The following is a 27,288-nucleotide window of genomic DNA, read 5'->3' as shown; positions in this document are numbered from 1 at the left end:
GAATGCTGAAAGGGGAGGGGAGGGGAAGATGCGTTTGGTGGTGGATCACTCTAGAGGTGGCGGAAATGACGGAGGATGATCCGTTGAATGTGGAGGCTGGTGGGGTGAAAGGTGAGGACAAGGGGTACCCTATCGTGGTTCCAGGAGGGAGGGGCAGGGGTGAGGGCAGAAGTGCGGGAGATATAACGGACACGGTCAAGGGCCGTGTCAACCACGGTAGAGGGGAATCCTTGGTTGAGGAAAAAGGAAGACATGTCGGAAGCACTGGTGTGGAAGGTGGCATCGTCAGAGCAGATGCGGCGGAGATGGAGAAACTGGGAGAATGGAATAGAGTCCTTACAGGAGGCAGGGTGGGAGGAAGTGTAGTCCAGGTAGCTGTGGGAGTCAGTGGGCTTGTAGTGAATATTGGTCGATAACCTATCCCCAGAGATGGAGATGGAGAAGTCGAGGAAGGGAAGGGAAGAGTCAGAGATGGACCATGTGAAGGTGAGGGAAGGGTGGAAATTGGAGGCAAAGTGAATGAAATTGTCTAGTTCAGGTTTCCCTTCTGGTCTGCAGCCAGCTGCCCGAGACAGATGTGTCAGGAGCTGGCACCAGTAACATGACTCTCGCACAATAAAGGATTGGCTGCCATTGCAGAATGATTCCACCCTGCTTTCTCTTTACCAGCTGGTATATGACGGCACTTGGTAGCGATTCATCTTGTGACATAATGAGATAGTGCTACGTTGCCCGTGGGGAACCTCCTCCTCTTCTCCTGGAGCTTTGGGCATAGCTTGGGCTTTGTGTGAATTCAATAAAAATACTATTGAGCAAAAGCAAAATTATCTTCACTAACTCTTGCTGAGAGTTATGTGGAGAGACTAGAGGAGCTGAGATTGTACTCCTTGGTGCAGAGAAAGTTAAGGGGAGATTTAATGGTGCTCAAAACGGTGAAGGGTTTTGATCGAGTAAATAAGGAGAAACTGTTTCCGCTGACGGGGTAACCAGAGGACACAGATTTAAGATAAGTGGCGAAAGAGCCAGAGGGGGAGATGAGGAGAATTCTTTTACGCAGTGAGTTGTTGTGACCTGGAATGCGCTGCCTGAAAGGTAGAAGCAGATTCAATAGTAACTTTCAAAAGGGAATTGGATAAATACTTGAAAAGGAAAAATTTGAAGGGCTATGGGGAAAGAGCAGGGGGGGTGGGGGGGAGTGGGACTAATTGGAGAGTGATGTAAGCCCCCAAAGTGCGGACCAAGTGATATACAAGGTCGACAACACCGGCTTGTTGTAAGAAAGACAGACCCAATAATTGAAGTCAAAACGGTTTATTCAGGCCTGGGGAGATATTGCTCTTGTGTCCCAACACAAGGCTACCACTCCACCGAACCTCTTGAGATTCACAGTTATACACATTTTGCAAGACCTCCTACTTCAGAGATCCAATCGATTTAAAAGTCTATACATTAATCACTAACTAGGTGTGTCTAACTCATACAAAATAACCTATAGCATAAGTTTCACGTTTACTGAAGGGGCATGTAGACCCTCTGATTTCTTGGAAATGAGTCATCCAGGTCATGTGATTTCTGGGAAACGAGTCATTCTCTCTCTTGACCACTACTAAGTTTCGTTTTTCCAGAAAAGGGTTATGTCAGTGTCTCTTTTTGTAAGTTTCATCTCTCTAAACTGGTATGGTCATTTCTGCAATTAAACATACGAATAATTAGTACATTTCATCTTTAAACATTCCGTGGCCGCAATTGCGTTCTACTAAACGTGTCCTGTTACGCTCAATTTTAATCTCTTACTTCAGAGAGCTCTTTCAAAGAGCCGGCACTGGCACGATGGGCCAAATGGCCTCCTTCTGTGCTGTAAGATTGTATCATTCTAAATGGCTGCATGTGTGCTGAGCTGTCCATTGACTGGCCAACGTGAGCGTTTATCAGGTGTGAGTCGATATTATTTGATGGCTACAATTTTGCCTTCCCTCTCCCAAAGATGCAGACATGTGCTGGAGCAGGATGGGCCAGGATGCCTTTGAATGTGTCTTCTGGCACTTTGATATAAAACGCTGCATGTCACAGACAGTTGGCCTTCTTGATGTGAAGCATGAGCAGGCTATTCAGCTGTGGAGAGCATCACAGACAGGTGGGAGTCCCACGATGACAGACCCTATTTTGAACATCTCTGCGCGATACATTAGATAGCAACATAGGAACAGGAGCAGGCCATTTAACCCCTCGGGCCAGTCCTGCCATTCAATTAGATCATGGCTGATCTGAATCTTAACTCCATCTGTCCACCTTGGTTCCGTAACCTTTAATAGCCTTGCCTAACAAAAATCCCAGTTTTGAAATTTTAAATTGACCCCCAGCCACATCAGCTTTTTGGGGGAGAGAGTTCCAGATTTCCACTGCCCTTTGTGTGAAGAAGTGCTTCCTGACATCACCCCTGAACGGCCTGGCTCTAATTTTAAGGTTCTGCCCCCTTGTTCTGGACTCCCCCCACCAGAGGAAATAGTTTCTCTCTCTCTACCCTATCAAATTCACTCTTGCTACAGAAAGGAATGTTAATGTAATTAAAAATATATCAAGGCACCAATCTCATATCTGGCCTGGCCATCTTCAGAGAAGGAAGATATTTGGGCTTCATAACATGCCACAGTATGCCACTCTCTTGAGCCAGGTCCTCTGGTTAATGTTGCTGCAAGGATTCTGGGGGCATGTAGACATCTAGTAAATCACATTCCAGGGTTTGGACTGGGCTGGGTTGCCTCAAATTGATGTGTTTGGATTGGATTCATGCCATGACACAGTGAACTTCTGTCCAAATATTTAGATTTAAATATTATTTTAATTTTTTTTCTGTCTGGAGACCCCAATATTTCAAAAAGGAATGGACAAGGCTGAACGCGATCAAGCTATGTAACTGAGAGACCGGGCTGAGGATTCCAAACCTTATCCAAAGCATCATCCCCCCCAGTGCATCCTGTCCTGCACTACATCCCAAATACCTCTGGCCTCACTGGTCACCATTGGTTCCGCTTACCCCAACACAGTGAATTCAAAATCTCTGTCCTCATTTGCAAACCCCTCTGTGGCCTCACCCCTCCCCACTTTTCCAACTCTCCCCATCTCTATGTGCCCTCTGAAATTCTGACTCTGGACAACTATGCATCCACCCACTCTGCTCCACCTTCAGTGATAAAGCCTTCAGCCATCTTTTGGCCGCTAAATCTGGCCCTGTCTCCCTACAGATACCTCTCTCCCTGTCTTCAAAAGATTCCTAAAACCTGTTCTTTGGTCACCTCCTCTAACTCTAGCATTTCCAAATTTGCAGACGACACTAAACTAGGAGGTGGGGTGGGCTCAGAGGAAGAGACCAGGAAGCTCCAGAGCGATTTGGACAGACTGGGCGATTGGGCGGATAAATGGCAGATGCACTATAATGTGGACAAGTGCGAAGTTATCCACCTTGGGTGCAGGAACGGGAGGGCAAATTATTATTTAAATGGCAATAGATTGGGAGAGGGGGAAGTACAGAGAGACCTGGGTGTTCTTGTACACCAGTCACTGAAGGCGAGCATGCAGGTGCAACAGGCGGTCAAGAAGGCAAACGGTATGCTGGCCTTCATAGCAAAAGGGTTAGAATACAGGAACAGGGATACCTTGCTGCAGCTGTACAGGGCACTGGTGAGACCACACCTCGAGTACTGTGTACAGTTTTGGTCGCCTCATCTGAGGAAGGATGTTCTTGCCATGGAGGGGGTGCAGCGGCGATTCACCAGGCTGATACCAGGAATGGCGGGAATGACCTATGAGGAGAGACTATGTAGTTTAGGGATGTACACACTGGAGTTTAGAAGATTGAGAGGGGACCTCATAGAAGTGTATAAAATTCTGACAGGTCTAGACAGACTGGATGCAGAAGGAATGTTTCCCTTGGCGGGTGAGAACAGAACTAGAGGACATAATTTAAGGATAAGGGCTAAACCATTTAGGACAGAGATGAGGGGGAATTTCTTCACTCAGAGAGTGGTGAACCTGTGGAACTCATTGCCACAGAGGGCAGTGTACGCCAGCTCATTAAATATATTTAAGAGGGAATTAGATATATTTCTACGGGCAAAAGGGGTTAAGGGTTACGGAGAGAAGGCGGGGACGGGATACTGAATTAAAGGATCAGCCATGATCTCATTAAATGGCGGAGCAGGCACGAAGGGCCGAATGGCCTACTCCTGCTCCTATCTTCTATGTATCTATGTATCTATGTAACTCTACAGCTAATGCTCCACCATTCAATTAGATCATGGCTGATATGTATCTCAACTCCCTCTACCCGCCTTGGTTCCATAACCCTTAACACCCTTGCCTAATAAAAATCTCTCAATCTCAGCTTTGAAATTTCAATTGACCCCCAGCCTCAACAGCTTTTGGAGGGGAGCGAGTTCCAGATTTCCACTACATTTTTTGTGAAGAAGTGCTTCCTGACATCACCCCTGAACGGCCTGGCTCTGATTTTAAGGTTCTGCCCCCTTGTTCTGGACTCCCCCCACCAGAGGAAATAGTTTCTCTCCCTCTACCCTAGCAACTCCATTAATCATCTTAAAGGCCTGGGTTTAATCTCTTTTGCTTGAGCGTGAATCCAAGTTCCAGATTTCCACTACTGTTTGTGTGAAGTAGTGCTTCTTCACATCACCCGACTGTTTTATTTTTGTTGTTCAATTACCCTTCTTCCTACCAACCACCCACACCCCCCACCCCCAATAAAGGCCTATATTCTGTAGAATTCGCAAAATTAATATTGTACTATAAGGGTCCTCTGGCAGAAGAGGCCGTGATTTTTTAAAAGACTGTTTTAAAAGAAGCCCAGAAAAGGGACACACAAAATGGCCACCAGACCCTGTGACTGACTTATTGGGGCACTTTAAAATGGTTCCTGCAGTCCCCAGACAGCCTTTGTGGATTCAACCCATAGTAAGTTCTGGAAGCCGTTTCGGAGAGAACGAAACCAGACACATACACATACATAAAGATTGGATGCAGATCCAGTCAGATCGGCCTGTAGATAAAGGCCATCTAAATGTTTACCCAGACAAAGGGGAACAGTTACCATATTCATGAAGAACGCATCAAGGACCCGTTAAAGACATCAAGAAGACATTAAAACATTACCAGGTCATTCCAGACCAGAGATGGCCATCACCGGCCATCCCAAAAACAGTTTAAATATAATAACTACCCCGCTGTGCCATAAGCCCACCAAAAGTTAAACAAAGACTAACCTTGATTTGGCGGGAGATAGAGGCTTCTTCTGAGAAGTATAATTGGAGACACCCGGGGTAGCGAAAAGAAGCTTCATCTTAGATATTGGGAAGAGAGAGGTTCCTGCTTCTTCATCATCTTCGTAGGACCTTCGGTAATAGCCGTTACCTTCGATAGCAGCTGGAGTTCGGAGAAGAAGACAGTTCGAGTCGGCGTCCCGCCCCAGGGTAAAACATCGGGAGATCATCGACCAACCCCGGGCCGTTGACGAAACGAGAGGGTAGAAAAAAACTACCAAAGAAACCTTTATGAAAGCCGGCTAGGGGCTTCCAACCGTGGTCAAGCAGGTGATCTCCGCCGACATCCAGGCCCATCAGTGTCCAGCCTGTCCGTGACCTTCACCTCGAGAAAGAGAGAGGTGTGGCACAGCCTGCTGTGGCTCCACTGACCACGAGGAAGCAGGATGCTTGAGGGGATCAAAACGCAGACCTGTTTCAAAACTCTATACTTTTCCAACTGGATTGGTGAGCATGTTTCTGGCCCTTCATAATCGGATCTAGATAGGTTAAAGGGGGTGGTCATTTTGGGTATAATTAACATGAGTTGTTGTCCCTCGATGTTCCGTGTGTTTCCCCATTTCATAATGACTGTTGTAGATTCATAGAAGATAGGAGCAGGAGTTTGGCCATTCGGCCCTTCGAGCCTGCTCCGCCATTCAATGAGATCATGGCTGATCATCCAATTTCAGTACCCTGTCCCTGCCTTCTCCCCATATCCCTTGATCCCTTTAGCCTCAAGAAATATATCCAACTCTTTCTTGAATATATTTAATGAACTGGCCTCCACCGCCCTCTGTGGCAGAGAATTCCACAGGTTCACCACTCTCTGGGTGAAGAAATTCCTCCTCATTTCAGTCCTAAATGGCTTACCCCTTATCCTTAGACTATGACCCCTGGTTCTGGACTCCCCGGCCATCAGCAACATCCTTCCTGCATCTAGTCTGTCCAGACCTGCCAGAATTTTATAGGTTTCGATGAGATCCTCTCTCAATCTTCTAAACTCCAGTGAGTATAAGCCCAATCGACACAATCTCTCCTCATACGTCATTCCTGCCATCCCAGGTATCAGCCTGGTGAATCTTCACTGCACTCCCTCCATGGCAAGAACGTCCTTCCTCAGGTAAGGTGACCAAAACTGCACACAGTACTCAAGGTGCGGTCTCACCAAGGCCCTGTACAACTGTAGCAAGACATCCTTGTTCCTGTACTCGAACCCTCTTGCTACGAAGGCCAACATACCATTTGCCTTCTTAACCGCCTGCTGCACCTGCATGCTTACCTTCAGCGACTGGTGCACAATAACACCCAGGTCTCTTTGCACTTCCCCTTCTCTCAATCTATTGCCATTCAAATAATAATCTGCCTTCCTGTTTTTGCCACCAAAGTGGATAACCTCACATTTATCCACATTATAGTGCATTTGCCAGGTTTCTGCCCAACCACCCAACCTGTCCAAATCGTACTGGAGTTTCACGACATCCTCCTCACAGCTTACCCTCCCACCCAGCTTTGTGTCGTCTGCAAATATTGTGAACAGCTGGGGTCCTAGGACCGATCCTTGCGGTACCCCACTAGTCACTGCCTGCCACTCGGAAAACGACCCGTTTATTCCAACTCTTTGCTTTCTGTCCGCCAGCCAGTTCTCTATCCAAGTCAATACCTTGCCCCCAATCCCATGTGCCTTAATTTTGCAAGCTAATCTCTTATGTGGGACCTTATCGAAAGCCTTCTGAAAGTCCAAATACACCACATCCACTGGTTCTCCCTTATCTATTTTACCAGTTACATCCTCAAAAAATTCCAGTAGATTAGTCAAGCATGATTTACCTTTTGTAAATCCATGCTGACTTTGTCCGATCCTGTCACTGCTTTCCAAGTGCTCTGCTATTACATCTTTTATAATAGACTCTAGCATTTTCCCCACTACCGATGTCAGGCTTACCGGTCTATAATTCCCCGCTTTTTCTCTACCGCCTTTTTTGAATAGTGGGGTAACATTAGCTACCCTCCAATCCATGGGTACCGTTCCAGAGTCTATCGAGTTCTGGAAGATGACCAGCAATGCATCTACTATTTCTAGGGCCACTTCCTTAAGTACCCTGGGATGTAGACCATCAGGCCCTGGGGATTTATCGGCCTTCAGTCCCATCAATTTTCCGAACACCATTTCCCTACAAATACTGATTTCTTTCAGTTCCTCCCTTTCATCAGACCCTATGTTTCCCGGCATCTCTGGGAGGTTATTTGTGTCCTCCTTTGTGAAGACAGAACCAAAGTATGTATTTAGTTGGTCTGCCATTTCCTTGTTTCCCATTATAAATTCCCCTGATTCTGACTGTAAGGGACCTACGCTTGACTTCACCAATCTTTTTCTCTTCACATATCTATAAAAGCTTTTACAGTCAGTTTTTATGTTCCCTGCAAGCTTACTCTCATATTCTATTTTCCCTTTCTTAATTAATCCCTTTGTCCTCCTTTGTTGACTCCTAAACTGCTCCCAATCCTCAGGATTATTGCTTTTTCTAGCCAATTTATATGTCCTCTCCTTGGATCTTATGCTATCCCTAATTTCCCTTGTTAGCCACGGTTGAGTCACCTTTTTTGTTTTATTTTTATGCCAAACTGGGATGAACAAATTCTGTAGCTCATCCATTCGGTCTTCGAATGTTTGCCATTGCCTATCCACCGTCAACCCTAAGGTATAATATGCCTGTATCTATTTTAGCTAGTACTGTATTGTTATGATTTGTTTTTCCCTCCCATGTACCCTCTTATTTGCTTGCATTTGATTTGTTTTTCCTTATGCAATAAAATTTCATTTCATTTCATCAAACTTGGTCTATAAAAGTCTTCTCTGCATTGTAGTTCCTGCACCTAAGACCAGTGTCTAGAACCTAAGGGGCGAGTGGGTCGAACCGCTCAAGGTTTTACTGTGCAAAAGAGAGAGAGAGGCCTCTGGCGAGAGAAACCTCTACGATCTCAGAGAGGAAAACCCCTTACAATTCTCTAGAGTTTAGAAGAATGAGAGGTAATCTCATTGAAACATACAAAATCCTTACAGGGCTTGACAGGGTAGATGCTGGGAGGATGTTTCCCCTGGCTGGGGAGTCTAAAACCAGGGGTCACAGTCTCAGAATAAGGGGTCGGCCATTTAGGACTGAGATGAGGAGAAATTTCTTCACTCAGAGGGTGGTGAGTCTTTGGAATTCTCTACCCCAGAGGGCTGTGGAGGCTCAGTCATTGAGTATATTCAAGACAGAGATCGATAGATTTTTGAATATTAAAGGAATCAAGGGATATGGGGATAGTGCAGGAAAGTGGAGATGAGGTAGACGATCAGCCATGATCTTATTGAATGGCGGAGCAGGGTCGAGGGGCCGAATGGCCTACTCCTGCTCCTATTTCTTATGTTCTTATGTTAAAACTTTTAAAATCGGGCCCAGTAGCTTTTTATCACTCGCTTCCTACAAAGCCAATAATTGAGGTGACAGGAACCAATAGGTTTCTCAGGCCTAAAGGGGATTAACAGTAAACTCATTTAATGAACTATTTAGATTGTCTTGTGCTGTGCTCCTCATTAAAACAATGTGGTCAATACCGCATTCAATACTGCCAGCTGATGGGCTCCTGACTGCAGTGTGGCGGAACAGTGAGTAGGCAACTGTGGCAGTTCTGTCACAAAATGTCGCCCAAAGACCAGGAGAAATTGACAGCACAAAACCTAAATCAGGCAGATCAATAATTCGTGAATATGGGCCTGAAGATAAATAAATACGCGAGTTGGCTGGCTGTCTCTGTGGATCAGATGATAGGAGCTGGGCGGTGGGGGGGGGGTCGGGTGCTGCAGCAAACATCACCGAGCCTTAAAGGTGGGCGAACCCAGATTTGCCGATATTCTTGTGGTTTGTGGCAGCTGTGCTAAATTATTTATTACTGGCACCAATGAGTTTCCTCCTCCCTAGAATCATAGGTTCACACAGCACAGAAGGAGGCCATTCGGCCCATCGTGCCTGTGAAAGAGCTCTCCAATTAGTCCCACTCCCCCCTGCTCTTTCCCCATCGCCCAGCAAATTTTTTCCTTTTCATGTATTTATCCAATTCCCCTTTTGAAAGTTACTATTGAATCTGCTTCCACCACCCTTTCAGACAGTGCATTTCAGATCACAACAACTCGCGGCTTAAAAAAAATGCTCTTCATTTCTCCCCTGGTTCTTTTGCCAATCACCTTAAATCTGTGTCCTCTGGTTTCCAACCCTCCTGCCACTGGAAACAGTGGGCTGGATTTTCCTAAGCCCCTGGAGTCGGGTTGGAGGCGTGCGGGTGATAAAAATCGGAGATGCGGGGTTCCCGACCCCATCCCGCCTCCAACCCGCCTCCATGTCAATTTCATAGGAGTCGGGTTCCCGACAAGTGCTGGAACCCGACTCCCAGAGGCGGGAAGGGATTAAAGGCAATTAAACTGCCTGTTAACAGGTAGTTTTTTGCCTATTCGCGATTTTTATTGCAGGTTTGTGGGCTTCCCGACAGCTCCAAACCACGAAAAGTTTTCGAGGCGGGGCGTGGATCTGAGGTCTTGGAGGGGTCGAGATGCCCAGTGTTCAGGTGAGTGAGGGGTGCAGGAGTGCAAAGGTAAGTGTTTTGCAAGTGTTTAAATAAGTTTAACTTACTTTTACTTACCTTTACAGGAGTCCTGCATTGCGGTGTCGGGAGTCGGCTGCAAGAACCACAGAAGCTCCGATTAAAAAAAAAAATCAGCTTCTTTGTTTCTCCAGCAAAATGATTTTAAAGTTATCCTGAGAAAGGACTGAGGTTGAATTAGCAGTTTTTCAGTGCTTGACAGCTTCAAACAGCTGTTAAACACTGATATTTCATCTGCCAAAAGCTTTTGACAGATGAAATGTCAATCTCTGACGTCACCTGTTGCCGGGTGGCCCTTAATTGGCCTGCTGAGCCCACAGGGCGGGCTCAACAAGGTCAATCAGAGGAAAATCCAGTGGGTTGGCCACATCTCCATGGAGGCGGGACAACAAGCCCGAATGTGGGTTTCCCACCTCCAACCCGCCCCCGTAGCAAAATCCAGCCCAGTGTCTCTCTATCAGAACCCCTCATCATTTTGAACACTTCTATAAAGAAAAGACAGGTTTGCATTTCTATAGCGCCTTCCACGACCCCAGGACATCCCAAAGTGCTTTACAGCCAATGAAGTACTTTTGAAGTATAGTCACTGTTGTAATGTAGGAAACGCGGCCGCCAATTTGTGCACAGCAAGCTCCCACAAACAGCAATGTGATGATGACTAGACAATCTGTTTTTTTTAGTGATGTTGGTTGAGGGATAAATATTGGCCAGGACACCGGGGAGAACTCCCCTGCTCTTCTTTAAAATAGAGCCGTGGGATCTTTTACAACCACCTGAGAGAGCAGATGGGACCTCGGTTTAACGTCCAAAGGGCGGCACCTCCGACAGTGTAGCACTCCCTCGGTGTCAGCCTAGATTCTGTGTTCTAGTCTCTGGAGCGGGACTTGAATTCACAACCCTTCGGACTCTTCTATTAAATCTCCCCTTAACCTTCTCTGCTCTAAGGAGAACAACCCCAGCTTCTCCAGTCTCTCCACATAACTGAAGTCCCTCATTCCTGGCACCATTCTAGTAAATCGCCTCTGCACCCTCTCCAAGACCTTGACATCCTTCCTAAAGTGCGGTGCCCAGAATTGGACACAATTCTCCAGCTGAGGCCTAACCAGTGATTTATAAAGGTTTTAACCATAACTTCTTTGCTTTTGTACTCTATTGTAACAACCTGACTTGTTTTGAAGAAGAGGATGATGCATGGAAGGATGCCAAGTAGGTCAGGCAGCACAAAAGATGCTGTCTACCCACATGCCAGTACCCGCACACTCACATCTGCATTAAAAGGGGACCATACCTCACTTTGGTAGACAATTAGTACACGTGGAAGCTGGAGCTAGGAATAGCAGACTCAATGGCTGTACTAAGGTGTGTGAATACCTGACTAATCATTCTATTAGCAGCTTCTTTGGAAACCCCCTCAATCATGGCATGTAGAATGGGCCTATAGTCTCTGGAGTTTAGAAGAATGAGAGGTGATCTCATTGAAACATAAGATTCTGAAGGGGATTGACAGGGTAGATGCTGAGAGGTTGCTTCCCCTGGCTGGAGAGTCTTGAACTAGGGAGCATAGTCTCAGGATAAGGGGCCGGCCATTTAAGACTGAGAGGAGGAGAAATTTCTTCACTTAGAGGGTTATGAATCTTTAGAATTCTCTACCCCAAAGGGCTGTGGATGCTGAGTCGTTGAGTATATCCAAGGCTGAGATAGATAGATTTTTGGACTCTGGAGGACTGAAGGGATATGGAGATCAGGCGGGAAAGTGGAGTTGAGGTCGAAGATCAGCCATGATCTTATTGAATGGCAGAGAAGGCTCAAGGGGCCGAATGGCCGGCTCCTGCTCCTAATTCTTATGTTCTTATGTCCTGCTTTCAATAGCACTGCATGAAAGAAGACATACCAGGGTGATCAACAACCATATCTCAACTATCTCTGCAGGCCAGAGCATACCTACCTGGCAAAGACCACGAGGAACTGTCTTCTCAAGGTTTGGGTCAGCAGAAAGCCAGATCTGTGCCATCAGCTACAGAAGAAAAAATTCCATCAATAACCATCTTAATTCAATAGGAAGCCGTATATGTCCCGAGAGCTAAAAGGATACATGGTAAAGACAAAATAGCTAACGGATCATGTGCAAGCACAAATCAAACTTGAGCAGAAATACTTTCACATGCTTAAAGAAAGTAGTTCTCAGGAGAATAGAGATAAGTATTGATCTTATCTAAAGACAACAAAAGCTGCTTTCAGAGCAACCAGAAGGACATTGGAGAAGAAGATAGTGGATAGCTGTGATAACCACAGCAAGGTCCTTTTTGGTTGTGCTAGGAGCCAGAGGGTCATTAAAGACCATATAGGACCATTGAAGGATTTCTCGGGGCAGATTCTGGTAAACTCCTAGCTTATGGCAGAGGTTTGAAATGGCTACTTTGCATCAGTCTTCACTGCAGAAGATGCTGAGTTACCAATAATACACGATGGGGTTGACGCTACAGTTGAAACTGTCAAAGTGGATGCGGATATAGCCCTGGTTAGAATAAGGGGTCTCAAAGCAGATCAGGCTGCTGATCCTTCACCTGACCATTCTGAAAGAAATGGGGGCCGTGCTCATAGATTTAGCAGCTCCCATGGACTGGATGGAGGGCCATGTGGTGCCAGTATTCAAAAAAGGCAAGTCAGAACTAGGAAATTACAGGACCATGAGCTTGACTTTGGTTGTAGGCAAGTCACTGGAAGGGATCATTAGAGATATTCTGTATGACAAGCTGGACAGAGAGGGCGTTATTAGAGACACTCAACGTGGCTTCTGGAAAAGAAGGTCATGTCTCACCAGCCCGGTTGAATCTTTTGAGGCAGTCCCTCGGAACTGAGGATGACTTGCTTCCACATTAAAAATGAGTTTTCAGGTGACTGATGAGTCCAATGCGGGACCTACAATCTCTGTCACAGGTGGGGCAGACGGTTGTTGAAGGGGCGGGTTGACGTGCGTTCCTTGCGCTTGGCTTCCACTTGCTCCCGGCGAAGAGACTCGAGGTATTCTGCGCCTTCCCGGATGCTTCTCCTTCACTTTGTGCGGTCTTGGGCCAGGGATTTCCAGGTGTCAGTGGGGGTGTTGCACTTTTTTGAGGAAGTTACTCATTTGGTGGATGTAGATAGCCCAGTTGATATTGCATTCCTGGATTTGCAAAATGCCTTTAAGAAGCTGAGACACAATAGGCTGCTTAATAAGATAGAGTCCTGTGGGAATTTGCAGGCAGATTGTGGGTTTGATAAGGAATTGGTAACATTCTCGTAGGTGATGGTTGTTATTAATGGCAGTGCTGCTGTGTTGGGGCCGGTTCCCAGTGGAGTCCCGCAGGGATCAGTGTTGGGCCGTTGCATTTCGCCATCTTTATTAACGATCTGTATGAAGGGGCTGTGAGAACTGCCCACAAGTTCATGAACGATACAAAGATTTGTGTGGGTCTGGGGACCTTATATGAGACAAATAGATTACACCAGATCTCAATGCGACAGGGGAGTGAACCACGTCTGGCAGATGTCATTTAATACAGATAATTGTAGTGTGATGCACATGGGTAGGGTCAACGCCCAGCATGTCTACACGGTGAAGGGCTATGAATTTAAGGCTGTTAAGCAGGAGAAAGACCTAGGTGTTATAGTACATGAATCTCTGAAGTTTCATGACCAGTGCTCCGCTCCAAGGTTATTGCAAAAGCACATAGTGCTAGGATGTATTGCCGGGATGATTAAATAGAAAACAAGAAGTACTGTCCTTGTACAAGACCTTGGTTGGGTCTCAGTCAGCAGGTGCTGGTAATGGTTCTGTCGTCAACATTTACACCTCCTCTGGACCCATCTTTTGTTTCTTTATTGCCCCATGACCACCCCCTTTATCCCTGCACCATCATCCCTTTTGTCATTTAATCTCTCCTGCCCTCCACCCTATCACAGACCTTCCCTATTGATCTTTCCTCCCCTCCCCACTTTTCCCTGGCTCTGTACTTGCTTGTAAACTGTTAAATCTCTTAACTTCTTCCAGTACTGATGGATGAGTCATCGAGCTGAACTGTTAACTCTGTTTCTCTCTCCACAGACGCTGTCTGACCTGCTGAGTGTTTCCAGCATTGACTGTTTTTAGTTCAGATTTGCAGTATTTTGCTTTTGTCTTGGTCATGTCTCGTGTCCAGTATTGGTCCCCTCACATAAAAACAGGAAATGCTGGAAATACTCAGCAGGTCAGGCAGCATCTGTGGAGAGAGAAACAGAGTTAACGTTTCAGGTCGATGACCCTTCGCCAGTTCTGACACCTTTACCAAAGCATACGAGAGCATAGGCCTTACACTAAACATCCGTAAGACAAAGGTCCTCTACCAACCTGCCCCCGCCACACAGTGCTGCCCCCCGATTATCAAAATCCACAACAAGGCCTTGGACAACGTGGACCACTTTCCATACCTCGGGAGCCTACTGTCAACAAGGGCAGACGTCGATGATGAAGTCCAACACCGCCTTCAGTGTGCCAGTGCAGCCTTCGGTCGCCTGAGGAAGAGAGTGTTTGAAGACCAGGACCTCAAACCCGGCACTAAGCTCATGGTCTACAGAGCAGCAGTGATACCCGCCCTGCTGTATGCCTCAGAGACATGGACCATGTACAGCAGGCACCGCAAAGCACTGGAGAGGTACCACCAACGCTGCCTCCGCAAGATCCTGCAAATCCATTGGCAGGATAGGCACACCAACGTCAGTGTTCTTGCTCAGGCCAACATTCCCAGCATCGAAGCTTTGACCACACTCGATCAGCTCCAATGGACGGGTCACATTGTCCGCATGCCCGATACGAGACTCCCAAAACAAGCGCTCTACTCGGAGCTCCGACACGGCAAGAGAGCCCCTGGTGGGCAGAGGAAACGCTTCAAGGACACCCTCAAAGCCTCCTTGAGAAAGTGTAACATCCCCACCGATGTAGTGTATGTACCCGTCTATCTTTAAAGGAACTATTGAATGTAACCGTTCACCTTTAAGGGAACTACTTTAGGTGTGGCACTATTTGTTTGGCTTCTGTATACTGTAATACCGATAGTGACCACACCAGTATATAAGTGTTGTAGCAGGATTGCTGGGGCAGATTCGCCCGGACCTTCGAATAGTAAAGACCTGTTTTGTTTGTTACTTCTGAAGTCTGTGTATTTATTAACTGCACAACCCACAGACTTTAGTGGCGACGAGTCCGATCGTACCCTGCGGCAAGATTACCATAAGCAACGAAGAGCGTCGAAGAGAGACAACCGCCCTCGTCGTGCTACCAAAAGAAAACACGAGGCTGCAACAACAGAAAGCTGGAAGACTAACAACAAAAGCTGTATCAGCAACAGGCACTGACTACCCTTCTGCCACGGTGCGGAGTGAGCCGACCAGCAAGAAACAAGGCAGCCGAAGAGACTGTGAGTAGGGGAAGGTGTAGAAGCATCCGGAGGATAAGGGCAGAGCACTCGACCTCGGTCGAGGGGGAGCAGTGCCGGCCAAAAGTCGGGTCCAACGGTGTCGGGTGACAGCCGGACCGCGATCGGCGGGACAATCGGGGCAGCTACACAGCCACGAAGCGCTGAGCCTGCGAGTAGGCGCGGGAAGAGAAACCCAGCCGCAGCCGGGGAGGGAAACACCGGTCTGCGAGAGGGCTGGGGAGGCGAATGGTAACCGTGCGGGTGAGAGCCGGGTGCGGAGAGAGAGACTGCGAGGAGCCGGTCCAGCGGCTGAGCTGTTCTCCACCAACGGGGTACTCAGAGCCGGCAAAACCGAACGTGCGGGAGTGGGTGAGAGACACAGCCGAAAACGGGGTGAGAGACTGCGCGAGAGCCAGTCCAGCGGTGAGCTGTTCTCCACCAACGGGGTACTCAGAGCCGGCAAAACCGAACGTGCGGGAGTGGGTGAGAGACACAGCCGAAAACGGGGTGAGAGACTGCGCGAGAGCCAGTCCAGCGGTGAGCTGTTCTCCACCAACGGGGTACCCAGGGCTGGTAGCATCGAACGTGCGGGTGAGAGAGACAGAGCCGGGTACGGAGAGAGGGACTGCGCGGGAGCCAGTCCAGCGGCTGAACTGTCCTCCGCTAACGGGGTGTACCCAGCGCCGGTAGAGCCGTGCGGGCGGGAGGAAAAGACATAGCCGAGTAAGGGGAGCTGTGCGGTAGCCAGCCAGCGGCTGAACCTGTCCGCTGAGGGGGAAGCGTACCCCTTCCACCGGGAAGAAACGCGGGAAGCCGCCATTAGGCGGAGAAGACGCCAGAGGCGGGAAACCGCCATTGAAGTGGGCGGGGCGAGAAAGGAAGAGCGGGAAACCGCCATTTTCGCGGGAAAACCGCCATCTTGATTGACATACCGCCATTGAAGTGGGCGGGGAGAGAAGGAAAGAGCGGGAAACCGCCAATTTCGCGGGAAAACCGCCATCTTGGAAACAAATAAATAAATAAGAAATACTGGTGCTGCTCCCAAGGGAAGAAAGATGCCTAAGCGAGGGAATATTAACGACTTTAATTCTGAAATAGAAGACTGGGCCACGTACGTGGAACGCATAGAGATCTATTGCGAAGCCAACAAAATAGAGGAAGACGACAAGGCGATAACATTGCTAAACTCGATGGGGGCAAAAACATACGGGCTCTTGAAGCATCTAATAGCACCAAATAAACCAGCGGATCAGACCTTCGAAGAGATTGTGGCTGTGCTGAAGGACCACTTGAACCCCACACCGCTGATGCTGGCTGAACGATTCAAATTCTATGCAAGAACGCAGAAGAAAGACGAAAGCAATGCGGAATACTTGGTCGAACTGCGTAGGCTAGCGAAATACTGCCAGTTCGGAGGGAATCTGACAGAAGCGCTGCGGGACAAGTTTGTATGCAGATTGTCCAAAGAAGGGACGCAGAAACGACTACTGGAAGAGAACGACCTCACACTGGACAGGGCTGTCCTTATAGCTGCATCGCACGAAGCCGCAGCGAAAGGAACGGCGGAAATGCAACTAAAGGCGGCGGCACTCGGGGTGGACCAAATTACTTCAAGCACAACAAAATGCTACCGTTGTGGGAAGACAACGCATGACCAGAATCAATGCTGGTTTAAGAACCAAGAGTGTAAGAAATGTGGCAAACTGGGTCACATCGCGAAGGTATGCCGGTCCGGGAAAAAGACCAATAATCAAAGGAAGCCACCACAAGAAAAGTACAACAAGGTACACAAGGTGGCTGAGAAGAGTTCAGACGAACAGAATTCAGACTCAGACCCAAACAACCAGGAGCTGGGTAGGCTGAGAATCCACAATGTGGGTAAAGAAACGGATCTACAGGCCATCTGGGTCATACTAAAAATAGCTGGAGTCCAAGTAAGAATGGAGCTGGACACTGGATCAGCTCTATCAGTCATCAACCGAAGGGACTACCACCGGCTATTCTCTCACATACCTTTAAGAAATACCAAGTTCGTATTACAGACATACACGGGGCATAACGTATACCCCGTGGGGAAAATAAGAGTCAAGGTGAGAGATGGGGTAAAGAACACCCAAGAATGAACTTGTACGTATTACCTGAGGGAGGACCACCACTTCTAGGACGGATTAAGAAAATAGACATGGAATGGCATTACCTAAAAGCCATAATGAGGGAGGACTCGGTGCAAGCTATTAGCTCAGATTCTGAAATGGATGATGATAAGACCAAGTCGAATATGGAAGACAAGGCTAAAAGGGACTTGCCGACGATGGGAAAGAAAACGAAGACATGCAGAAGGACTTATGGTACCAAGAAGAATAAAGCTGCAGAGCAGAACTCCAGGTTGACAGAGAATTCTGAGCCTGTTCAAGCAAAGGATTCATCCATGACGGAAGAACACCGAGCTCGGACGCAAACTTATGTCAAAGTACGACAACAATTGGAACAGTTGAGTGACCGTCTCATACAAGAGATGAAAAATATGGAAAGGTTCTGGGACACCGAATGGGAGAACCTGGAAAGACTACAGAGACAGCTAGCTCAAGCAGAGAGCGACCATAGAGCCATCGTGGTCAAATACCAATCACATTCCCCTGATGCTGTTCAGGAACTAGAATATTTACAGAATGAACCAAAGGAAGAGGAATCTTCAGGGAGCCAGGATTTTATTCCAGTTCTTCTCTATGACTCCTTACAAGCAGAGTGTGAGAAGTTGAAAGAACAGTATGAACAGGCCCAGGCTACAATTCTGGAGGGGGTTAACTCGGCAGCCTCCGAAAAGCTAGTTTCAGTAGAAGCATATGAACAACTAAAGGTTGAACATGAGCAAGAAGTCCAAAGGCTGCAGGAAATTCTTGATGAGCTCAAGGCCAAGACAGACTCATCGGTAGGAGCTCCATCCATAGATGAGAAATTAGAGGTGAAATTCATGGCAGAGCATGAAAGACAGGATGTCCAAGAACTTATAAAAACATTGAAGGACACCCAAGACAAATATGAGGCGGCAATGACCGAGGTTCAACAACTTGAAGAACAGATTCAACTGGGAATCCTTTCAGTGGAAGAACAGGACACTGTAAGAATGGTCCCTGAACATGAACTAGAGAGCATCAGGGCGCAACTTTTCCGAGCGCTGAAAGCCAAAGTTCAAGAGGAACGTAAGGTGGAAGTATTGGAGAAAGAGGTGGAGGAAATGGAGAAGACTCTGATCCACCGTGTTCCCAGGGAAGAGTTAACGGTCAGCCAACTCCTTCATATCTGAAGGACAAGACTCTGCAAGGGGAACAATCTGAACACGAGCTTCAATCTTCAGGGGGAACGAGTTCGGAGCTCTCAAAGGTCACGGAGATAGCTGAGGTGGCAACACAAATTTTACAAGGATGCCAAAAGTACGTTGAATCACGTCAAGGTGAACAGAAGAATGTGGAAACCGTTACTTCAGTAGAAGGGTTAAATAGCCTGATAACGCAATTACCGATGGAAAGGAAGGTATTGAACTCACAAATGAGGTCCGCCGTGAAGGAATGGCAGATAACCCAGGAAGAGCGGGATGAATATGAATGCATGAAGAAGGCTTTTCAAGAAAGATGTTTAGGGAAGGAACCACCGTCAGCTAACGTCCAGACGGGTGAGGAGGAAGAAGAAGTCTCTCTCGCTGACCTAACTCAGGACGAACCCGAATATTACCATGACCTGTTGAGTGACACTGAATATTACGAGGATGTGGTCTGCCCAGCTTGTGATGAAAACTCTCAAAGTGCTGAAATCCGGAGGAAGCACTTAAGGTCTAAGGAACATAGAGAGTTGGTGGCGCTACAGCTGGCAGCCGAGAAAGGAGCTCCGAGAGTTTCAAAAAGGCAGAAAAGAAAAAGAAGAAGCAGAAGATAATAACTGTCTAAAATATTAGCACTTCTACCATTCCAGGCGGGACATTACGAAAGGAGCTAAATTAGTTGAAAAACTGGAAAATGTCAAGACAGCCAGTTGGTTGTAAAAGTCCGCACTGCTGGTTCAACAGGACGAAGGTTCAAGCTGTTACGCCAAGAAAAAGGCTATGGAAGAGTCACGCTAGCCAGGTAATCCGGCTACACCAAAGAAATGTTGTTCGGAACGAGTCAAGATCAGAGACTGAATCTATGAACTGTTCCCGCAGAGACTGAACCTGTGAACTGTTTCCACCGAGATTATATTTGTAAATTGTTTTATATGACATTGACTCCACCGAGATTATATCTGTAATTTGTTTTATAGGAAGTTGAAGATATGTATGTTTAACGGGGACTCTGTAAGTAATAAGCTAAAAAGGGAGGATTGTAGTGTATGTACCCGTCTATCTTTAAGGGAACTATTGAATGTAACCGTTCACCTTTAAGGGAACTACTTTAGGTGTGGCACTATTTGTTTGGCTTCTGTATACTGTAATACCGATAGTGACCACACCAGTATATAAGTGTTGTAGCAGGATTGCTGGGGCAGATTCGCCCGGACCTTCGAATAGTAAAGACCTGTTTTGTTTGTTACTTCTGAAGTCTGTGTATTTATTAACTGCACAACCCACAGACTTTACAACCGACACCTGAGAATCCCTGGCCCAAGACCGCACAAAGTGGAGGAGAAGCATCCGGGAAGGCGCCGAACACCTCGAGTCTCTTCGCCGGGAGTAAGCGGAAGCCAAGCGCAGGCAGTGCAAGGAGCGCACGTCAACCCAAGCACCCCACCCACCCGCCCCTTCAACCACCGTCTGCCCCATCTGTGACAGAGACTGTAGGTCCCGCATTGGACTTATCAGTCACCTGCGAACTCATTTTTAATGTGGAAGCAAGTCATCCTCGGTTCCCGAGGGACTGCCTAAGAAGAAGAGAAGAAGGATTAGAATCAGTCCATGTTTTGCAATTCGAATTAGATTGGTTAGGGTGGACAATGGGATATGAGTATAAGTTACATAATCTTAGTACTAGGTGAGATGTCAGGAGGTTTCTCTTTCCACAGAGAGTTGTCGCTCTATGGAAACATTTCCCAGCTTGAGCAGTGACTTCAGATTTCCTGCAAACCTTCAAATGGGAGCCGGACAAGTTTCTGACTGTGGCCGACATCTCTACATATGGAAGGTCAGTGGGGTATTGAGGGACGTGTCTCCCAGTCACTGTGGTCTGGAACTTGGGTGATTACCTTCGGGAGTTGGAGAGGAATTTCACCCCTTGGATATAATCGAAGGGCAACCAGAAAACAGGGGTCATGTTCCGATACTTACCCACAGCCTTGTGCTTGAATCTTCATTGCTGCCTGTCACTTGTTAGTCCTCTGACCCATCAGCTTTGGCAAAGGCTGCCATTGGGTTGAGGTGCCTTCTGAGGCTCTCCAAAGACTTTCAGAACGTTTGTCACCCTCTCCACCTCTCTCCTCCTTTAAGACACTCCTTAAAACCTACCTCTTTGACCAAGCTTTTGGTCACCTGCCTTAATAGCTCCTTATGTGGCTCGGTGTCAAATGATGTTTGATAATCGCTCCTGTGAAGCGTCTTGGGATGTTTTACTACATTAAATGCGCTATATAAATGCAAGTTGTTGTTGTTATTGTGACACAATGCAGTAATTGTTCCTATCTCTCTAAATTTCATTTAGATGCAGTTTTCTACTCCCACCACTGGTGTGCATCATACACCCGTCCAGATCTACACCTGAAGCTACGCTCGGGAGCTGACCACGGAAAATTGGGTGCAAATATTTGAGTCTGTCTAAAACCTGCCAATATACATCCTGCCGTAAATTACGCTAATATGTCAAAATCTTGGTTTCACAGTTCTCGGCTCTGGGTATGGTACTGGAGGGCTGCAGCCACCTGCGAAACCTTTGCACCCGCACAAGCCAGCAGCCTTCAGGAGAGGAGGGGGAGAAGACCAGTGAGGGAGGAAGAACCTGTTGGTGGAGATTTCACCATCAGCCAGAGAGGTCACGCAAGGTAAACTCTATTAGCCCAGCTGGACATGTCTAAACACGGGGCTGGAAGCCTGGCTGCCCCTTCGGAACTCTGCTTAATAGTTTTCCATCCATGTTTATACAATATTATAACAGGATCATTAAACAATTGTTAAATATTGAAAAATCATCGTACATTAACTCTTGTTAAACATCAACTAATAGTTTACAACAAAATGAAGGTTCCTCCAAACATGACCTGCCTGCTTAGTTATCCTGTGCTGTGAACTTCTAATATCAACAAAGCCTTAGTAACTACAGGCAAATGTTCAGCATTAATCACTCAATATTTAATGTCAACAACAGGGCACACCACAACATAAACGCTGATCAATGTTTGCCAGCTTTAAAACTTCTGGATGGGTGGACACGCTGATTTATATATGGAGGTGTCATTCCAATGTAGGGCCTGTGTTGTGTGCGAGGTTTAACACTTCACTCCTGTTTCAATACTTATCATCAGTTCATCAAATTAAGTCCCAGAGCTCGCGAATGCCTGATAACCGGGGTTATCTTTCTTTCTGTACCTGTAGCTTTTGGAGTCTCGCAACATGAAGTCCTGGCTATTAGAAAGCAACCTTTGAGAGAGACATGATTACATAAGAAACAAATAGAGATGAGGATAGGCAGTTTCTTGCTGTAATTTTATAATTAAGGCTACTCCCTTTCTTCCTCCAGATTCTTTCCCCCCCTCCCCCCCGTGTCTGTCGAGTGCGTTGATTAATCGCTGGGATATGCTTCCACAAGCACCTGTATTCCTCCAGTATATTACCCGCTGCTCATGCCTTACAGTTGATCCTAGACAGTGAGCATCATAGGAACAGGAGGAGGCCATTCAGCCCCTCAAGCCTGTTCCGCCATTCAATTAGACCATGGCTGATCTCTATCAACTTCAGCTACCTGCTTTGGTTCCATAATCCTTATTAACCCTTGCCTAACAAAAATCTCTCAATCTCAGTTTTAAAATTTTCAATTGACCCCCCCAGCCTCAACAGCTTTTTTGGGAAGAGAGTTCCAGATTTCTACTACCCTATATGTTAGGGGAACGGTAGCATAGTGGTTATGTTACTGGATTAGTAATCCGGAGCCTGGACTAATGATTCCAGGAGATCAGGGCCTAGAAATTCAGTTTTGCCAGTTTTGGGGCGCTAACGTTAGCGCCCGCCCGACTTTAGCGCCCGTCCCAAAGTTGCGCCCCCTTCGCCGAAATTCAGTTGCTTCGCCCTAAGAGGTTGCTGGAGCGCTAAAAGAGGCGTTACACGACTATCTTTAGGCGCTAAGCCGGCGGTGCAGAGGGATAGCGCCGAGGCGGGGCGCAGCGCGGGTGCGGTCATTTTTTGATTGACAGCAGACCCCGTGGCGCCGGCCAGCTCTTAAAGGGGGAAGGGACGATTTGGTCTGCTGCCACGCCCTGCACACTGCAGCTTTCAAACTAGGCCTCAACACTGCTGCTGAGCCCAAGGAGCCATGGCAACGCACGAGAAGGCCCGTGAGCGTGCCCTGCGCTTCTCAGAGCGTGATCTGGATATCATGCTGACAGCATTGGAGAAGAGGCGCAGGATCTTGTTCCCAGACAATGGCAGGAATCCCACCCACCGCGTCTACACCAAAGCCTGGAGGGAGATCGCCACCAGGGTGTCGTCCTACGGCGATGCCCCCAGGGACAAGGTGCAATGTCGGAAGAAATACAATGACCTGACCAGGATTGTCAGGGTGAGTACCCTTTCCACTCTCCTCCTCATTCTTGCATGTACACCTGACATGATGGGCAAAGGGACCTGAAAGGCCTAATGGGCAGCCCTCAGCCAGCAGCTTTGGGACAGTCATGAGCATCAATTGCACATTCTGCACTTTACACAGTGGCCAAGCTATTCCACCATGAGAGGCAGTGCACACTAGATCAGGGCTACACTCTGGCCAAGCTATTCCACCATGAGAGGCAGTGCACACTAGATCAGGGCTACACTCTGGCCAAGCTATTCCACCATGGGAGGCAGTGCACACTACGTCACGGCTACACACCGTACTTAGAGCCCGTCCTTTCTCTTGCAGGCTAAACTTGCGAATAATCGCAAGCGCCGCGACATCACCGGGGGAGGCCGCGCCAAGTTCCAGAAGCTCACTCCCCTGGAGGAGCGCGTGAGTGGCCTCATGGGAGGCCGCGTGATTGTGCCCAGAGCGTGCAGAGAAGCCGACCCTCCGCTGCCCGGCAATGGTAAGGACCTCGCCTTTTGGCCCTCTCTCGTCACACTTGCGCATCCGAGCTACCTCCTTTGCCACTGTGCCACCAATGCGCTGAATGCCACCAGTCATGACTCCCTCGCTGACGCCCTCTCCTCACTCTGAAGCTACTCTTGTGCCTTCCTGCTTTCAGCTGGTGACGAAGAGCTCCCTGAAGCTGCCAGTGACAGCCCCTCCGAACAGGAGGAGGAGGAGGAGGAAGAGCAACCCGGACCATCAGGGGAGGACTCAGGTCCCACAGCAGAGGGCGAAGTGTTGGACACGTCTTCCCTGGACGAGAGCCTGGAGCAACTTTCGGAGGGGAGTGCAGCTGCTGGGACCAGTGGCGTCCAGCCACCCAGGAGGGCTGCGGGTGGGCCGCGGCCTTCCCCCCAGAGGGGGGAAGGATCGGAGGGGAGTGCAGTTGCTGCGGACATTCGGCGCCAGCAACGTGCCAAGGGTCGGCCAGCTCGGACCCCTGCTCCCCAGCGGGAGAGTCCCGCCTCCAGTCCGGCCACCTTCACCTCGGAGGAGGTGCGCTAGCTGGACCAAATGGCCGAGGATTCGGACCGCCGCCACACAGAGCTCATGCAGGTGGTGGGACGGATGCCTGAGGCCATCGAGTCGCTGGCAACCAGTGTGCGGGAGTTTGGGGCATCAAATGCCGAGAGTGGCCGGATGATGATGGAGGTAGTGGAACGGATGCCTCCGGCGATGGAGTCGCTGGCTGATGCCGTCAAGTCAGTGGCGGATGTGATGCGGGCGCAGACCAGGGCAACAGGGGCACTCACTGCTGCCACACGCGCTGCCTCAGCCAGGCATCACCAGGACACCCACCGCGCTGCAGCAGCACAGCGATCCGCCCTTCGGCTGATTGGTGCGGATCATGCAGTGCGTGCCCGGGCGAGTGCCAGCGTGCGACATCACCAGCCAGCGCCTCCAATACGCCAGCTTGCCCACATTGCGCCATCCGTCGCCGCCACTCCCCCAGTGGAGCGTCAACGACAAGCGGCTGGTGCCGATGGTGGCCATGCACATGTGCGCCAATCAACAGCCGGCCCCTCAAGGCCTAAAGCCCGTGTAGACCGCCCCCCAAGGCCATCTGGCGGAAGGACATCTGATCCTCAGGCGCCTTCCCCCAGCCTCGCAGCAGCCACTGGGCAGAGCTTGCGGAGGAGCAGCAGGCCGGGCAGGGGCGCCAAAAGGCGGGACAAGGTCTCGCCCTCGCGGGCCACTAAGTAGAGGGTGTGGCCAGCTTTCATTTTATATGGACATCTTTATTTTGCCCATGGTTGTTTTGTTTATGGGTATGTTTTTTGCGTTAAGGCCGAGGTTGAGGTTTGTTCAAATGTGGAGTTACTCCTCCCCAGGTTGTGGGAGTGAGTCGTTTGTTGCACTTTTTGTGGGGGCCGTTGATTGTTTTTGGGATTCATGTGGGAAGGGGTTTCATTTTTGTCAAATATAAATTTATCTTTATTCAGACAGTGTCCATGGTTGTTCTTGTTAGTCTTTGTTGACTTCGCCGGCTGAGGGCTTGCGGAGCGGCTGCATTCATCTTGCTTCATGGCCACAAGGCATTCCCTGACAGGGGGCTTAGAAGTTACGTTCAATAAGCTGGCAATGGACGGCCCTTGGACCTTGTCGCTCCCTCCTGGTAACGTACTCCTCCTCCTCCTCCTGCTCCTCCTCCTGAGGTGGTGGTCCAACGTCAGGTGGCAGTGCCTGAATCCTGCGGAGAGCCAGGTTGTGTAGCATGCAGCAAACTTCAACAAATTGGGAGACCCGGTGCGGCGAATACTGCAGAGATCCGCCGGAACAATCAAGGCAGCGGAACCGCTGCTTGAGGACCCCAATAGTTTGCTCGATGATGTTTCTGCTCCTTTGATGGCTCTCGTTGTATGCCTCTTCAGCAACGGTCCTGGGCGCGCGGAGCGGGGTCATGAGCCAGGTACACAAAGGATAGCCTTTGTCCCCGAGTAGCCATCCTCTTGGGGGAGGCTGCGCCTCGAACATGTCATGCACAGTACTCTGCCGCAGGATAAAGGCATCGTGGCAGCTGCCTGGAAAGCAGACATTGACAGCCAGGATGCGCTGCTTGTGGTCACACACCAGCTGCACATTGAGAGAATGGTAGCCCTTCCGGTTGCGATACTGCTCGCCATGCTCCAGAGGTGCCCGCAAAGCCACATGCGTACAGTCAATGGCGCCCTGCACCAAGGGGAAGGCCGCGAGTCTAGCAAATCCCACTGCACGCTGATGCTGGCTCTCCAGGGCCATGGGGAAGGAGATGAATTGGCGTCTCCTTCTGAAAAGGGCATCGGTCACCTGGCGGATGCAGCGATGCACGCCAAACTGGGATATGTTCGCTATGTCCCCAACAGCGGATTGGAAGGAGCCGGTGGCATAGAAGTTCAATGCCACCGTCACCTTCACTTCCACTGACAGAGACGTCCTGCACCTGAGCTTTGGACGCAGATCTCTGCGAAGCAGATGGCAGATCTCTGCAACCACCTCCTTTCGGAATCTCAGCCTTCTTACACATCGCGCGCCACTCATGGTGAGGTAGGAGCGCTGCTGGCGGTATACCCTGACTGGGTAAGGCCTATGTTGCTGACGCCTGTTGCCCCCTCTGCCTCTAGCCAGGGCTGCCCCTCTGACCCCGCGTCTGCGAGCCCTACGCACATGGCGCTGAAACTCCGCGTTGGCACCCCATGCAGCCCCCATCAAATGCTGGCAAACAGTCAAATTTCCAACAGGGCACTTGCAGCGCTTTGGCCTGAGTCCAAAAATACCTGAGCTATTGCTGCACGAAACCAGTTAGCTCTCCTCCTTGTTGTGTGTCCAGAAATCCGTTGCACAAGAGTGTTTGCTGCAAAATGGCTGCCCTTTATACTGCAGGGTACGTGCCCTTTAATTTGCGCTCCCCGGGGCCCGCGTCGGCTGTGTTGCGTTCCATTTTACAAACGCTCTGGCCGCCAGCCACACAATGGGGCGGTCCGACTGAAGTTTGGAATCGGGGTGCACAAAGGGCGTTGCATGAGGATGTGACGTCATTTTCTGCGCGCGCAGCCGGGCGGGCGCTAAACTTTACGCCGGCGCTAAGGGTCAACTTAATTTGGGGCGAGGCGCAAACTGCGCTGCGCCCGGGCGCTACACGCATAGCGCCCGAAATTCACTTCTCTTAAGGCGCTAACTGCTGGCGCAACCAACTGAATTTCTAGGCCCAGGAGTTCACAATCCCACCACGGCAGCTGGGGAATTTAAATTCACTGAAGTAAATAAATCTGGAATTTAAAGCTAGTATTAGTAATGGTGACCCTGTAACTGCCGGAATGTTATGAAAACCCATCTGATTCACTAATAGAAGGAAATCTGCCGTCCTTATCTGGTCTGGCCTATATGTGACTCCAGACCCACAGCAATGTGGGTAACTCTGAAATGGCCGAGCAAGCCACTAATGGTGGTGAGCCACCTTCTTGAGGGCAATTAGGAAGAGGCAATAAATACTTTTATCGATGGCCAGTGACGCCCACATCCCATGAATGAATAAATAAAAAAAAGAAGTGCTTCCTGAAATTACCCCTGAATGTCCTATCTCAAATTTTAAGGTTATGCCCCCTTTTTTCTGGACTCCCCGCCCCCACCAACCAGAGGAAATAGTTTCTATCTACC

At 48.8% G+C, this 27,288-nt stretch overlaps 1 long non-coding RNA gene across 1 annotated transcript in view; it reads right to left on the bottom strand.

Moving 5' to 3' along the window:
• Positions 1–1,295: 1,295 nt before the first annotated feature.
• The window catches only part of LOC147100994 (uncharacterized), a 41,107-nt gene continuing 15,114 nt past the window's right edge, over positions 1,296–27,288 (bottom strand). The window contains exons 3-4 of the long non-coding RNA XR_015073430.1: positions 11,893–11,961; positions 1,296–1,687 (exon numbers count right to left, since the gene is read on the bottom strand). This is a non-coding gene — a long non-coding RNA (uncharacterized LOC147100994). The remainder of the gene's footprint in view (positions 1,688–11,892; positions 11,962–27,288) is intronic.

Source organism: Somniosus microcephalus, chromosome 24 (genome assembly GCF_052327205.1).
Source record: "Somniosus microcephalus isolate GS21.2 chromosome 24, FLI_Smic_1.0, whole genome shotgun sequence".
Taxonomy (NCBI): Eukaryota; Metazoa; Chordata; class Chondrichthyes; order Squaliformes; family Somniosidae; genus Somniosus; species Somniosus microcephalus.
The sequence above is the reverse complement of the archived record's forward strand: the minus strand, read 5'-3'. Positions and strand labels throughout refer to the sequence as shown.